The sequence below is a fragment of the Tyto alba genome, unplaced genomic scaffold, assembly GCF_018691265.1.
Source record: "Tyto alba isolate M040663 unplaced genomic scaffold, T.alba_DEE_v4.0 Super-Scaffold_7, whole genome shotgun sequence".
NCBI lineage: Eukaryota > Metazoa > Chordata > Aves > Strigiformes > Tytonidae > Tyto > Tyto alba.
The window spans coordinates 42,588,631-42,604,367 of NW_024881328.1; the positions used below are offsets into that span (position 1 = coordinate 42,588,631).

General features: G+C 50.3%; 1 protein-coding gene across 1 annotated transcript in view; it reads left to right on the top strand.

Moving 5' to 3' along the window:
• TWIST2 (twist family bHLH transcription factor 2) overlaps positions 1-15,387 on the top strand; it is a 37,988-nt gene extending 22,601 nt beyond the window's left edge. Inside the window, exon 2 of the mRNA XM_033007390.2 lies at positions 14,614-15,387. The gene's annotated coding sequence lies outside the window, so the exon portion shown is untranslated. The remainder of the gene's footprint in view (positions 1-14,613) is intronic.
• Positions 15,388-15,737: the final 350 nt, after the last annotated feature.

The following is a 15,737-nucleotide window of genomic DNA, read 5'->3' on the forward strand; positions in this document are numbered from 1 at the left end:
CTTCCCAGCCAGACAAACAACTTCACCTCCTGCCACTCGTCTTGCAAAGGTCTCCCAGATGCAAAGCTATGTTGGGCACCCCCAGGAAGCAAAGAGCCAGTCTTGAGAAGAGGCTGGCAAGGAGGTAAGAGAAGGTGGCAGGGCTGCTTATAAACACCAAGGTGGAGTGGGGGGGTAGCAAGAAGGGGCTGGTTAAACTAAAGAGTGGCAGCTGGATGAAAGGACTCAGGCTGAAATAGAGAGGGCTGGTTTTAAGCGTGGGCAGTGCCATCTGTGTGGAAGGTGAAAGCTGTAAATTTTTTGAGACAGATGGTACAGTGGGATACTTGCAGTAAAGACCAGAAGAAATGGCCCGGGAGAGATACAGGACTCAGGACGGCTCTCGCCAGGCTTGTGTCCGGGTTAATGTAGCTGCCAAACGAGCTAAGACAGAGAGAAGGAGCCTCCAGGCCCCAGCGGATAACAAATGCGAAGCAAGCCCATCTATTCAAAGTGGATGTCCTCGTTCCCAGAGGCGTGGTGTTAGCACCAGCCACATCCAGGGAGCCCAAAAGGCGGGTGCAGCAGAGCTGGTGCGCAGCGGGGCTCCTGTCCCGGGCCGTGCTCGCCCCAGCCCCGCGCGTCGGCCGGTGGCTTTCCCCGGAGCACGGCGTGGCTAACATCACCGGCACACGCCGGAGTGCCTTACTCCATGCCAAGTTCCTCTTACCCCAGTGGGATAGTTTGGCGTATAAAAACGTAACTCCCTCTGCATGAGGGCAACACCCTGTAACCCCACGTATTTTAAAGAGTTGGGCTATTCTTGCCATAAAAAAAGATCAGAGTAGCTTTATTGACTACAGTGGAGTTAAGCCAGTTTATTCCAAGTGAGAATTTGGCCCCTCGACTTCAATGAAGCTGTGTTGATCAATCCCAGATGGAGACCTGGCCTGGTACAATCCCCTCCGAAAGTCCTGGGAGATTAATAACACGTAGGCTGAATCACCACCGTTACTCAGAGCCTGGGTGGTTATCAAAAACCTGCACCTGCCACCACGTGAAACGCTGCCGGGCTGAGGGCGAGCAATTGCGATCGCTGACTTCAGGGACCAGGGTGTGGTGAGCGAGGGCACATTCTTCAAACACTACCTCATGCGAGGGGCAAGATGCCAGAGTAGCATCCTTCCCTCTGCAAACATCTGGGAACGTCACCCAGGATGCGAGCCCTGGCTCTGCCAAAACCTGGGCACGGTGACATGGAGCACGCTGGGCAAGGAGACAGGGGAGTTGTGCTTCTTCGCCTTAAGGACTTTTTGTGGCGCTCTGTAAAGATCCATAAGTGTAAAAATTGAGGATTAAATCCCCCGAGCTTCCAGGGATTTGCCCCAGCATCTATTCGCCTATTTTGAAGAGAAATTTCAGCTTCGTGCAGCAAAGGGAAAACATTCTTCCCTACTCCAAACGCAAAAAAAAAAAACCAAAAACCGAGTCTTTTTTCAGCAGTCACCTCCAAGTCTCTCTAAGGGCAGGCAAAATTTTGCTTCCCAGTCTTATAGGCACAATTGCCATACTTCTTGCGAGGAATGAATCCACCCGAAATTAAAATCTCTTGACTTTCACAGCCGTTCCTTTGCACACACACACGCATGTGCCTGTAGAGAGATGGTGAAGCTGTGCTGTGTGTTGCCGTGTGGAGAAACACCAGAATAAACCTACCCAAAGGCGAGTGTTGATGGTTTTTTTGGGTCTCAGGTGGTAGAAAGGCAGAGTGGACAATAAGTAGCCCACCTCCCCAGCACATGAATCGTGCAGAGGCATTATTCCTGGCTATAGGATGCCAATGTCTCTCCCCAGATGGCTGGCTGGAGTTTCTATTTGCTTTGAGGTTGCATCGCGCAGGTCAAGGTGACAACAGAAGGGCTCGGCGTTGCGTGCAGAGGAGGCACGGCATCGCCGTCGGGAAGAAAGAAATGCCTAAGCTTGCAGTTTGCTTGCTCCAGCTCTGCCTTTCAAGCGTTTCTGAAGTCAGGCATCTGGAGCATGATGTAATCTGAAGATTGATCAGCAGCAGCACACGTACAGCTGTGCACATCTGGCCTACAGGTGTTTCAGCTGTGATTTGTCAGTGACTGTATCGAACATTAAAAAGCACCTCGAGTTCATAAAGCAGCCTTACCTGTCCCATGGATTGTTCACAGAAGCCCATGAAATGACATTGATTTTATGCAAACTGTCTCTGCTTTTTAGTGGGTGGCCCCAGGTTTTTTTGGTTGTTTTTTTGCTTTTGCTTTTGTTTTTGTTTTGTTTTGTTTTATTTTAAATAAGGAGTTTAAACCGTAGATGCTTTTAAAGCAGTGGTTTTGTTGTTATTAATTCCACTGGCATTAATCCGCACAGTTGAGTCAGTCATAATGGATGGCTGCTATCATCCACTTGCTGATTTACTCTTAGGAGTCAACATTATTACAGAGTCTTTGTGCTGCACTGATGAAAAAAAGCCGAGGCTGTTCCTGCTTGTGCTCAGCTATGTACAGAAACAGCAAGACTTGCTCCCAAAGTACCTCGTCGAAACAGGGCAGGGACAGGTAAACTGGGAAAATGGGTAGGAAAGGTCTCATCCATGGGGTAGGAACTGCTGGTGCCCAGTCCCAGTCCCACTCCTAGAGCCAGAGAATGACGGTTGTTGCTTCCCGGAGGGATGCTGCCACTCATGAGGTTTGCAAACTGCAGCTGAATACTTGCTGTACACAAGAAAAATAAGGACAGCTTATAAGGAAACTGCTGGCTGAGCAGGCCAGACCGAAAGAGTTCCCTTGGAAAAAGAATAAAGCTGCAGATGTATATATTTATTTTTAGAGAAGGTGTTTTTTCCTAGAATTTGTATTATTTTGGCAGGAACACAGAGGGGAGGAGAAAAGGTTTCTCTTTGTCCAATACTCTCTGCTGTTCTAAAATGGTGTGGAGGCAGAAGGGGTTTTTTACAGCCCATTTCATACCTCGGTTGGGCTTAATCCCTGTCAAGATGGACAGGGACCAGAGACACATTTCACACCGACATTGTCAGGGCATGCTGCACACCAAGCAGCACGCGACGCCAGCTGCCCTAAGCCACCGTCTTCACATATTCCCAAGAGGAAGAAGAACCATCTTCCTATTGATATTTTCCTCTCAGAGAGTCTCAATCAGCCTACAAGAGCATGTTTGTCTTAAACACCAATGTATTTTACTTTCCAAACAGCTTAGCGCCGATACACGGTCAGTCATCACAGCCCAGCTGATGGAATAAGTCATTAAGCTCTAAGAGGTCGTGCAACTGTCTCCTGAAATAAATTAAGCCTTATCTTGCAAGCTGTATTTGTGCAGGGTAGGATTTGCACATGGCTTTTGCTGTGGGCATCTCAGTAGAAGTGTACAGCCCACCCACAACAGCTTTGCCCTCCTTGCCTGATTCCTGTGTTTCCGTGGCTTTGGCACTTCCCTGGGTGTGCGTTTCGGGCGGGGAGAACCGAGTGCCGGCCCAGAAAATTGCTGGTGGTCCGGCAGCTGGAGCCCGTATCGATCTGAGCAGGACAGAGGCCGGAGGATGGGGGGCTCACGAGGCATGGAAAGACACGAAATGACTGCCCTCATCCTTGGCACGAGCCTCCTGGGCTTCACAGCCACTCTTTAAGGACATGTCTGCCTCTGCGCTCCCTCTCCCCCGCTACATACCCCATTTATTTCACTTGAGCTGCCCAAGGGGAGCATCTCATTCCCTGCCTTTCCCCCCCTCTCCCTGCTCCTTTGTTCCACACCTTTCTTGTGAAAAGCCAGGGTTGTGTGTGAGTGCCTCTGGGGAGGGGAGATGAGCCCAAGGAAACAGCAGTGGGCTTGCTCTGCTGCTCTGTTAGCTGAGAGGGCTGGTGGTGGCCGGCTCCCTCCTGTCCTTCGTTGCCCCCGGCCACTGCTTTCCCTGGCCACTTGCCCTTTCACGGGCAGGAGATGCTGGTGGTGTCCCCCAGCGCTTGTTCTTCCGAGCCACCCACGAGGCAGCTGGGCAGAGCCGCGGACAGAGCTGAGACGGCCCTTTCAGACGTCGAAGCAGCTCTGCCTTTTCCTGCTCCAACTGCTCATTAGCAGCTTCCGCCTTTCGGCAATTTCTAACTGTGCTTTCAGTGATGTGCTGCCAAGATTTTAACAAGGGGCTCCCACAAACTTACCTCCTCCTCCGGCTGCGACGAGCCCCACTGCCCCACAGAGGCCGATGATCAGGCTGTGGAGGAGTGCAGGACTGGGGGAAATGTTCCTTGGGGGGGGGAGCTCCTTCCTGTTTAAAGCTTTTTTTTTTTTAATTTTTTTTTTTTTTAGCATTTCTGGTGAGGGAGGGACACAGCACCTTGGAGCAGAAATTCCTGACTGCCCAGAGGTTGCTGCAGGGAGGCAGGACGTAACACACAAACTCTGAGTGTCCCAGCAGCAAAATGCTTCCTTGCAGACCTCTGGCTTCTCCTCCCTACGGTGAGGCCAGCTGCAGGCGGCTGATTTTATCTGGGCTAGAGCAGTCAGCCACAAGCCAAAGAAGTGCCTCTCTCTAGGTGTTTCGGGGCCCCGAAGGGCAAGTTTTCCTACGGGAAGTTGTAGAGCCCACGAGTTGCTGGGTGGAACGGGGGCCACCTCGGCTTCCTCACATCGATGGGCACGGGTGAGCTATGCCGCTTCGTGTCGGGCAGAGTTGGTTTCCCAGAGCAGCTCTGAGCTTGCAGGTACCTCGCAGGTCCGGGATGGGGCTGCACCAGCCCCTCGGCTTCTCCCTGGTGAGAGTCTCTCTGTGCTTCTCAAGAAGAAAGGAGCTGAAGCCCCAAGGAAAGCCCAACAGCTTGGTTAGCAGGCGCTAAGGGAAAATAGAGCTCAGAGCACGCGGGAGAGTTAAGCTTGTTTTTGAGGGTAACAGCCTCCTCTGGTGCTGGAGACATCTCTTTTACTCTGACAGTTTGGCCTGGCAGAGGTACACCTGAAGCTGAAAGAAGGGGAAAGCTCATTTTCCACCTTTAAATATGAAATGGGTGCAAGAAGGAAGCTGCGCGATAGACGCCAAAATAGTAAAGTATGTGGCAATGAAAAGCAGTCAACTAACTGCTGATTAATATGTTAATAGATAAAACCATAAGTTATAGATTAATAAAGCAGTTTTAATACAGGCCATTGTGGTAAACACAGCAGTGTCAGCTGCACTGGAACCATGCAAGCAAATGGTATCTCTTGCGCTTCTAAAATGTCAGTTGTCTACATTTTTTTTTTTTTTAATTAAAAGACAAAAATATGGTGAAAAGGAAAGAAAAAGTAAAGTGACAAATACATTGCAGCGTTGTTAAACTGGACTCGAGCATCTTACAGGTCTGGCAGGTTTTCCTGGACAGTATGCCCTGACATCCACTCCATAGATAATGTCTATTTAGATTGGTGGCCATGGTCACCAATGAGCCTTCCTGCAGCAGAGTGAGGGGGAAAAAAAAAAAAAAAAAAAAAAAAAAAGTAAGATTATTCATTCGTTTCAATCAATATTGGCTGCTTGATGACATTAGACTTATTTTGAAAAGCAAATGAATCAGTCCATTTCTCTCTGCTAAGATAGTTATCTGTGAGAGGAGCACTCACAGGCGCCCTGGATTTATTTCAGCTGTGAGGAAGGAGATGGTTTTGGCAGCCAATTTGGTCCCCAGCATCACAGGTGTGCTCCGTCCTGTTCCACTGGCCAGGACAAGGCACGGGCAGGAGGGACCAGGGTCACAGGCTCTCCCGTTTGTTTCTCTTTTTTTTTGGCATTGTCTCTTTAGGATCTTTCATCGCCACAATTTTTCCTCAACACTGAGGTGCAAGCAAGCCAACGACCTTCCTCAACGGTGCACAGGATGGGCTGGGGAGACAGAAACAGTCTCGGAGGGAGGAGAAAAGGCTTAAATTTCCATTTTCTTATGTCACATCCCCATCAAACGGCTGGTTATGCTCCCGATAACAAACCCGGGAGCTGCCGGACGCAGGGAGGAGATATTCCCTCAGACCAGCCACGAGCAGATAAATCGTCCAAGGTCTGAAAAGTCCAGGGAAAATTAGATTAGAGGCTTTCCTCTAGATGGAGAGGGGTACGTTTGGTGATAGCAGGGGGGGACCCTGAGGCTCAGGAATGAACGACTGCGAGGGATATGTTTTTAAATGGTTTCCCAGCTGTAAGATGTACATAATTGTGGTTTTCCTTCATCTGGGAGACTTCAAGAGCGGATGGTTGATAAGGGTTCATACCAGCAAAGGCAGAAAAACACAAGCCAGGGTATCTGGTTTCAGTCTGTCCGTACCCGCAGCATTAGATCTGATTTTGGCCCTCTCTCCCCCCTCTGCATGTACACAATTATCTGAATTCCTTTCTCCGCTGCTTCCTCCCTTCTAAAGCCTCACAGGCTGGCCCTGCTGCCTTTTCTGTTGCTTGAGGGATGGCCATGCATTTGGGCTCTCTCCTTTCCTGGCCCATGGAGGGGCCTGTGACACGGCCACAGGGACCAGCACTCCCTAGAGGGCAGAAAACATCCACGAGGATGGGAATTTATTCCCCCTCCCCATCATTTTGACCTTCCGTTGTGGGAAATGCCCTGAAAACCCAAGGAATTCTGCTATTTTAAAGTGCCGTTCCTTTGTGCCTCAGTTTCCCCTTCATGCTTCACCTTTGCTACTCACCCCTGTCCGTGTTCCTGAGGGTGTCCCCCAGCCCCTTGCTGGGCATCCCCAGGGAATATTGCACAGTATGTACGAGCTGGCTGCCCAGGCAGATGTGTGGGCAGCAGGGTAGATGTGCTCAAGGACACGACCGAAGCCTGGGTGTCCCACCTCACACCGCTGCTGCCTTCTTTCTCCTCACCCAGGCTCCCTGTTGCGGCGTGGTCAAGTTTCACTTTCCAAAATGCTGGTGTGTGGAATTGGCTTTCCGAAATCCGTCTGTCCATCCTTCTCAGGGGTTGCCGCACGCTGGCTTTTTCCGCAAGGGAGGGTACCTCCTCGCTAAGGTCCTGCTGCTGCTAAGCAATATGGTATTTTTCCGAAAAAGTCTCATTTTTTTCTGCGCCATCCAAATCACAAAAATGTTTTCCATTTCTAATATACGTTACTGTCCGTTTTGGCTCTGGGGACAGCTGACTACTCCATAAGATAATTTGAGAAAATCCTTTGGTAGAGATCCAGCCAACGCCTGCAGCGAGTGTAGCTTTATGTATGCTATATGCAGAACAGAATATCCCTTCTTCCTTTGCCTTTGCTATAAAAATATTTAAGCATATATTAAACCATACATGAACACGAACAAAACACGTGCAGATAGAGTCCTCCCATCCTTAAACGGAACAGAGACCATAATCACACCTAAAGATTCGACGAACCGAGCTGAAATTCTCTATGTGTTTAATTTTGAGTTACAGCCTTTTGATACAAGTTACATGTAGAAATTTCATCACGGGAATTGCAGAATTGAAAAGCCTTTGAAAATTCCTCTGGTGTCACTCTGACATCCGGTTTTTGGCTGACGGAGCAAAAGCTTCTCTGCAAACTCTAGAAAGGGGAGCCTGTGGCTACGGGGAGATTGCTGGTTTGGGGTGAAGCAAGCAGAGGGAGGGCAGCACCCAGTGAAGAGGATCCTTTGGAGGGGGGCTTGGGGGGTCTGCAAGCACGGCAGGAGAGAGGGAAAGCTGCCTGCACAACCTGCACTTGGACATGCCTTAACTTCAGCTTTCTACGTGACCCCGGGTGCTTCCTCAGGGCAGGAGGAAGGCAAGAGGCATCGCACCGTGCCAGGGTGCCGTGCTGGTTTGCTAAAGTTCAGCCAGGCGTTCTGCTGGGAACACGTTTCACCTGGCCTGGGTAGCAAATACCTGGTTTGGCCGTGAATGTCCCAACTTGCTGGTCGTCACCCCCCTCATCTCCAACCTAGCACATCCCCGCTGCTTCACGGTGGCGGCGAGTTTAACGGCGCCGTGATAAAAGCCAAGCCAAAATAACTCCCCGTGCTTCCTGCCTTAGGTCGGCTTCCTACGGCTCACAGAAACACTCAGCCTGTGCGTAGTTGGAAGGCGATTTGGGGAGGCCCAGAACTAGGTCAAAACAAACTTCATTTCCTCCAGGTCCAGGTGGGACGCCGCCTTGGAAGCCGGGCGATTTGCATGCTGCCTTTCAGCTTTCCACCCACTGCCGTCCCAGCCTCCAACACACAGTCACAGGGAAGCCTTCAGCGTTTTTGGAGCGCGGCTGTTTTCCACTCTCCCCGTGCTCCGAAACAGCTGGACCGTTTTTGCCCAGGCTCCAGAAAACAAAAACAATGACAAGAAAGAGGAATCACCGCTGGGCATGGAAAATTTTCTGCTCAAGCCACATAAATTTCGGGAGGTTTCGAGCAGATAAAAAACCATGGGATGCTGGAAGGCGAAGCGTAGAAACCTGACCGTGGATATTACAATTGATACTTGCCATATGCTTTTTTAAAGCAGTCAGTCCCAAGACATCTGGGAGCGATGGTCCCTGTTCACCAAGCTCAGGAAGGAGGAAGGTTAAGGGGTGGATTGGGCGCACTTGCCAGTGAGCACCACATGTGGGGACCCTCCCATGATGATGATGATGATGGCAACCTTTGCCAGATTAGGTGATTTCTGTGTCCCCCGACAAGATCCTGCTGGGTATCTCAGACCTCTGCACTTCAAGCTGCCGCATCAGTCTCAGTAGCAGTCCCCTTGGCTGGCAAATCTGGGGTTGAGTTGGGTCTCAGAGGCGGAGCGAAATGAGCAGGGGATGCTGGCAGGAGCCCAGGCCGCCTGCCCAGGTTGCATCCAGCCCACTGTCCCGGTAGCCAGGTGAGACAGAGCTCTCATGGCCAGAAATAATCCAAATTCAGACTTTCTGGCCTGAGAGTCAAGATGCGGAGGTTCGCCTTCCCCTCCGGCTTGCCATTTCCTAACCTATAAAAGAACGAGCCGATTTCTGGAGCCGCTTGCTTTGGCATTTCAAAAATTCACGCCAGCCCCTGCTGACCTTTTCTCTCCGAAGGCTCGGGGGCCGACACGTGCACCCCCAAGTCACGTTTTGCATTGTTCGCTGTTGTTTTTCCCCGTCCCCGTGCCTACGGGGCACGGCGCATGCAGCGCTGGTGCGGCGGGCGGGCGTACCGGGGGTATGACATAATGCAATAACCCAACTAGCCGCATTTATTTATTTTGAAAAAATATTAAGGGCAGCTGCTACTTAGCGCCGACTGAAACGTTTTATTGAATTTCTAAAGCAAGAAGCGTCCTCTTTTGTGTTGCAACACAGCATTGCTTGAACCCGGTGGTTGGACTATTCCAGAATAACTCATCTATGTCACATTTTCCTCCTCTTGATAAATATGTAGAAGCTTTCCAGCCCTGAAGATACACACTTGGGTAACAACCAGAGAGGTCACAGCCTGACATGCTTCTTCAGGCGTTATCTCCAAGCAGATGCAACTCAACAGGGCACTTCTTCTTCCCCATCCAACCTGTAATATGCCCGTAACATCTTGCCAGCCCCTAGCACAATAAAGCCTTAATTAACAGCATGGGCAAGGATCAGTGATAGCCTGAGAAGGGTTTTTCTTCTTGTATGTTTCTCTATATTGATCCTTTCTGGTTATTCTCATTTTGGAAGGATGAGTTTCGAGATGGTGGCAATGGGGGCCTCCAGCTGAGTTTTTTTGGTGCTTTCTTGTGGGCTGGTTTAACATTTACTTGCTCAGTGTGTGTTTGTTTCCCAGGGAGGAAGATGGCAGAGCTCTTTTGTCACCTGTGCTCAGCCATGCTGCTTGCTCTGCTTGCATCCTACCTCCTCACCCCAGGCAGCCCCATCACTGGCCAGCCTGCCTTGCAGCGGCGCTGCCCCCCGCTCCAAACCTCCACAGCCTGCAAAAAATTCAGCCCTTGAAGTTAACATCCCATTAAAATGAACGTTGCTGGGGATGCTTAAGAAGCAGGTGCGGTCTGGGGAGGGAGACTTCAAAGGAGGCAAAGCACGGTGGCAGGGACAGTGCTGAAAGTAGCAGAGCTGCTGGAACAAAGCGGGCTGGTGGGGAAGGTGGCCAAGGACCCACCGAGCAGCCACACGTGGGTTTGGTGAGGAGCGTGCCCACTGCTGCCACTTATATTTGTTATTGCCATTCAAACTCCTTTCAGCAAGGATGCTTGGTCAGAAACCATATCCACGCCGGAGGTGCCTGAAGGTGCAGTGTGCCCTGCACTGCACCGGCCCACTGAGCAGGTCTGGGGGCTCGGCTTTGACCCGCGCTGTTTTTTACTTCCCCAAGCTGAAGGGGAAGTGGGGGAGGAAACAGTCTATAAACTTCTCGGTGACTGCTGAAATCAGGACCAGCTGGCGCGGGGCGAGCAGCTGGTGTGTGCTGCACCGCGCCGCCGCTCGCACCCCTCATCCCCCGGCTCGCTGCCTGACCCCGTCCCCAGCCCCGCATGCAAGGCAAGAAGGTGGGCCAGGACCTTCCTGGTAGGGATTTTGGCTGGCCAAAGCCCATGTGGAAAGAGAGAGAGGCTGGGCCCCAGGGGCAGGACCTTTTTTTTTTTTTTTTTTTACATTCCCAACTTTAGAAGAATTTGAAAAGGCATCCTTTCAAAAGAAAGAAAAACAACAATAAAACCAACAAATTCAAACAGTTTCGCTGCAGTTCCTATTTCATTTTCAGTCTCGGTCATGTTATGGACATGATTTCAATCCCTTTGGAACCAAAACCACCCTAATCCTATATAAACGGAAACCTGGGGGACCTGTTGCAAAACTTCCTGCAACCAGGGCTGTGCTCTTGCTGCCATCTTACATCAAGCCAGCGGCTCTTGGCTCTTGTGGTTTCCATGCACTGCTCTTGGGCTGAGAAATGCTCCTAAAGCAAGGAAAAAATAGATCAGCAAGCCCTTCATTCACTGTACAGAGGAAACTGCATTGGCTCTGCAATCTAGTAGTGCATAACAACTGTATTCTGTGTTACAAGCCACAGGGTAAGAGAAATGCTTGGAAACTATGTTCAGCAGCAAGCTTCACCATGTACCATCTCTCAGTCCAGTTACTACAATCATGCACTGTTATAATGCAGTATTATGCCCTTCAGCTATACCTTGGAGAATCACAAGGTGCCTTACGGGAACCAGCTGATTAAATCCCAGATGTGCTGTAAGAGAGGAAGGGATGTAAGAGAGGAAGAGGAGTTTCCCAACCAGGGAAACTGAGGCACACACAGAGAGAGCAATTACATAACAAACCTGTGCGTGAGCTGGGATTAAAACTGAACTCTGCAAGGCCCTGCTGTGCTGCCACACCAGCTTAGTGCCAGGAGGAAACTCTGTCCCCTCCCCGTGAAATCCGCCATGGGCTTTGCTGCTTTCTTTGAAGAATAAATCCCCTAGCAGCTCCATACCTCACCATTCAGCTGCCACGGGAAACCCTCAGCCCTTCCCGCAGGAGCGCACGAGGAAACCTCCGTGGGTGCGGCTGCGGGAGCGGAGCTGGGAAGTGCCACGGGAGCAGCCACCAGCTGAGTGTCTTGGCAGGCTTTGACAAACACTTGGCTGAGCCCCTCTGGGATTAAAGGGTCATAAACATGAGGCACGACCTTGGGAGGGTCCATTAAAGCACAAAATCATTATGGAAAATCTCTCTATTATTTGAAAGGGGATGGAGCCAGAAGGACCCTGCTGACTCATTTTATAGCTCCTGAAGGCAAGAGGGGCCATGCTTCCCCTTTTGGTGTACGAGTTGGGGGGATGAGACCCGGCCCTTCTGGAGGCCCAGGCACCAGGCACTGGGTTTACTGGGACACTTCAAGGTGGGCTCGCCAGAAACAAGGGGCAGGAGGAGGCAGCCACCATGAAGGGTCTGGTGGCAGTGGTGTGGCAGCACTGGGTAGGAGCGGAGGGAAGACCAGCTCGCAGGTGTTTTGGGTTATTATCCCTCTTCCTCAGCCAGGAGCTGATCCTCCTTCCCCCTGCAAGACTCAAACCACAGCGGGCAAGGGCCAGGTTTCTGACATGAGGATCACAAGCCAGGCTCAGAGTATAATTTGTCCAATATGCATAACACTCTTCTAAGCAAACTGAGAAGACACTGCACTCCCCTCACCTTATTAAGCTCCCCGTAGGATGCTATCAGGTTTTTAGCACAGCAATCCTCTATTTGACTGTCCTGGAGGGGGTAACTGAGGACGAACAGTTTGGGTGCAGACATCACACATCTCATCACTTCTTTACCAGCAGCGGACGTGTTTCCGCACATCCCACCACCAAAGTGTGTTCCTGCATGCAACAAGCAGATGCCCACCTCTTTCTGTTACCGTTTATGTGATTTCGAAATTGCTACTCAGCACCAGATTCTCAAAAGCAGTCAGCATCCAGCATCCCAAAAGTCCAAAGAAGAAAGAGAGGGAGTAGGTCACAAAGTGCGTGTGTGTTTCTCATCTCATGCGCTTCTTTCCTTCTCTCATGCTGATAGATTGGGTCTGCGAATGAGGGGGTTTTAGTCTTTGATGTGGATCTTATATAGAATATGTGGTAAGAACAACTAGCAAAATGTTACATGATGTGAACTGAAACACGAGTACCTGTCAAGATGGGGAGAATAACCCCTTCATAGCCAGGTATAGCAGCTTCCTTTGGGTGACCTCTGTATCTGGTCGTAATATTGCTCCATCAGCTGAAATAAGTTGCTTTAATGTGCAGTGGACAATCATGGAAAACAGCAGTGGAAATAGCCTGCCAGATCATCTGGTCCTGCCGTGGCTGATAACCAGGCATTAGCCAAGAGATGGCTGAGCAGCAGCAACATCTGCCCACCATGACCCTGGTCCTGGTGCCCTGTGTGGGATGGGAAAGGATGGGTTAAGCCTGGGAGCACAGGCGAGCCATGCCAGAGCCCTGGGGCACAGGGTAGATCGAGCTCATTCACCTAGAAGAAACTGGGAAGCCAAAAGACCCTGTTAGCACTGAGCTGCTGTGAAATTCCCATTTTTTCCAGTTGGCTGGAGCCAAAAGAGCTGCTGGAAACCAGAAAGGACCAGCAGAAACAAGATCCCGTACTGGAGCAGCAGCCAGACCAAGGTGTCTCACCAGGGGTTAAAGACGTCGTTTTAGAGCACGTGACCAGCTTTGCCCTAAAAGCAGCTTTGTGCCGACCTCTCCAGTCTTGGGTGGGATTGAAGAAAATCAGTGGAAATAGATCAGCTCGGCACTGCTTTCTACCTGGTCTCATTTTGTTTTACATGGCAGCCAAGTTCAGAGAAGAGCAGGGCTCAGTGGCGCTCGTGTAGCTGGCAGCAAATATCCTCCACCCTTTCTTCTGCTTGCTGCAAAAAATAATTAAAAAAAAAAAAAACAAACCAAACCAAACCAAACCAAAACATCAGAAAATCTCTCCATGGCATCTTCCTCCTCTCTGTATTTTATTTTCCTTTCCAGTGTCCCTCCCCGGCTAGGGCTGTGGCAATGCCAGCATTAGGAAAGGGCCAGCCTGTCATCTGTCAGACGTGCACATACACAAACCACCGCCGCTCGCACACACCAAGCAGTTAAGCTTTCCTAAGTGGTCCTGGGCAGCCTGTCAAGTCCCGAGCTCGTCTGCAGAATGTGGTTGTAATTAGATAATTAATAACTTTGAGAAGGAAAGGAAAGGAAATAAGCTAAATGGAAGTTTTCCTTAGTGGGAGGAAATAATTATATCTGCTTTTTGATATATGAGCTGAGGTGGCTTTCTGAAGGCAGAAACGGCATCTCGCCTGCGAAGCCATCCCTCCCCCAAGTTCGATGGGATCTCCCAAGGGCGCTGCTGGGTCAAAAATTTGTCCCACCAGCCCACAAAGGAGCAGCGGCAGGTTGCTGCAGGCCAGAGCAAACCCCACAGGTAACAGGGCTCCCTGCTGCATCGCCGCATCTTGTCACACCCCGATAAAGGGGGCAGAGGAGGGGCGATAGGCAGGGTTGGGTCGCCAGGACCCGCGTGGAAAACAGGGGGTCAGCCCAGCGTCCCTTGGGGCTGGAGGTGCTGCTGTCAGCAGATGGAATTCTTGATGGCTGCATTGCTCCTACCTGCAGCAGATTTACCGTTTGGCAGCAGAACGCAAAAAAAAAGGCTGTGACATTAGCAGAGTCTGAACTTGGGCAACGCAGCCAGAAGCCAAAGCAGTTGTTAAGTTTAGGTCGATTTTCTTGTTGTTGTTTTTGGATGTTCTTAGATATTGCATAAACCTGTTACCCTGGGATGGAAGGAAAGCGTGTTCCTTTCCAGCAGGGTTTGCCTGATTTTGCAGGAGGAGCTGGGAGTCGGGGTGGGTGGGGTTTCCAAAGCCCATCGGAGCATCCGCTCTCCCCACTCCACTCGCTTCGGGGGCGGCGGGGGCTGCTCCTGGCGCGTTGGATCTCACCTGGCTGTCGGATCAACCCCGTGCCTCCACTCTGCTGGGGCCAGGGGCAGGTTTCAACACAGGGCTACGGCTGTTCATGACCCACAACCTCGATTTCCAGAGGAAAAGGACTTACCGGACAACATAGCTCAGAAAGATGTCCTGTATTCAGTGTATTTATTTTCCTTTTTTTTCTTTTTTTTTTTTTTCCTTCTCTCCAGACTGTCCAGTGTCTGAGACTGAAGTGGAATTGGGATGTATCCAAGTTTGTAGCTTCTGAAACCTTAACAACCTCAAGTAAACTGGTCCAGAAGACCCCTCTTGACCTCCCTCGCTCTGAACTCTTGTGGAGCACTTAGACTGAGCAGAAAACAGCACCGAAGCTAACGGTCTGAAACTTTGCAACATCTCTCCCCAAGCGACTGACCAAAGAGAAAAGAGAAGCAACATTCCTGGTTGTTCATTGTTGTTGGGTTTTGTGTGTGTCTGTCTGTGCATTTGGTTTAATTTCTATTTTTTTTTTTTTTCTGAAAAATCTTAATTCAGGAATACATTTATGAGAAATCTTTGGGATCGGATTTTACTTCCCCTTAGCTGTATTCTTTTTTGGGGTATTTTTGTCTATTTTTTAAAATTCAAAATCTGATTTCTTGTACAGTAATATCAAAACTGGACCAAGGCTCTCAGAAAAAAAAGAAAAAGAAGAAAAAAGCCCACTGTGTCCCCAGCTCCCTGCATGATTTGTTTCAAGTACAGCCTGGATTACAGACTGCCCTCCACACTCTACCGCCTGTTCCTTATTGCTCCATGATTTGCTACCGCTCACCCTCCCCCTTTCCCTTCCCCCCCCCCTTTTTTTTTTTTCATTTTCTGTTCCAGTGTATATGTTGCTTATTTGTTTTATTTATTGAGATATTTTTAACGAGCTAAGAGACTGCAATGTCGCTGTGTATACTGCTTCTCTTGCCAATAAAAATAAAGATGTCATGCAGCTACCGGGGGTATGAGATTTACATTCTTGACTGCGCAGCTCCGAGCAGGAGCTGAGCCGCTTCCTTGCACCCCACAAATGTTTCAAAACTCACCGATTTGGATAAAGGCCGTTTCCCAGGGGACGGGGTGCAGAAGGCACGAGCATCACTTCTCCGGGCTGATGTCTGCCTGCATATCTTGGTTATTTACTTGCCCCCTGGCTCAGGTTTGCCCAGGCTGCAGGTGCTGCAGAGGAGGCACACGTCTCTTCGGCACCGTGGTCCCCAGCGCTCCGCTCGGGTGGCTCCTGCTCTCAGCAGAGCCCTTTATTAAATGAAATGCAGCATATCTCAGCTCACGGCAGGGCCCGCCG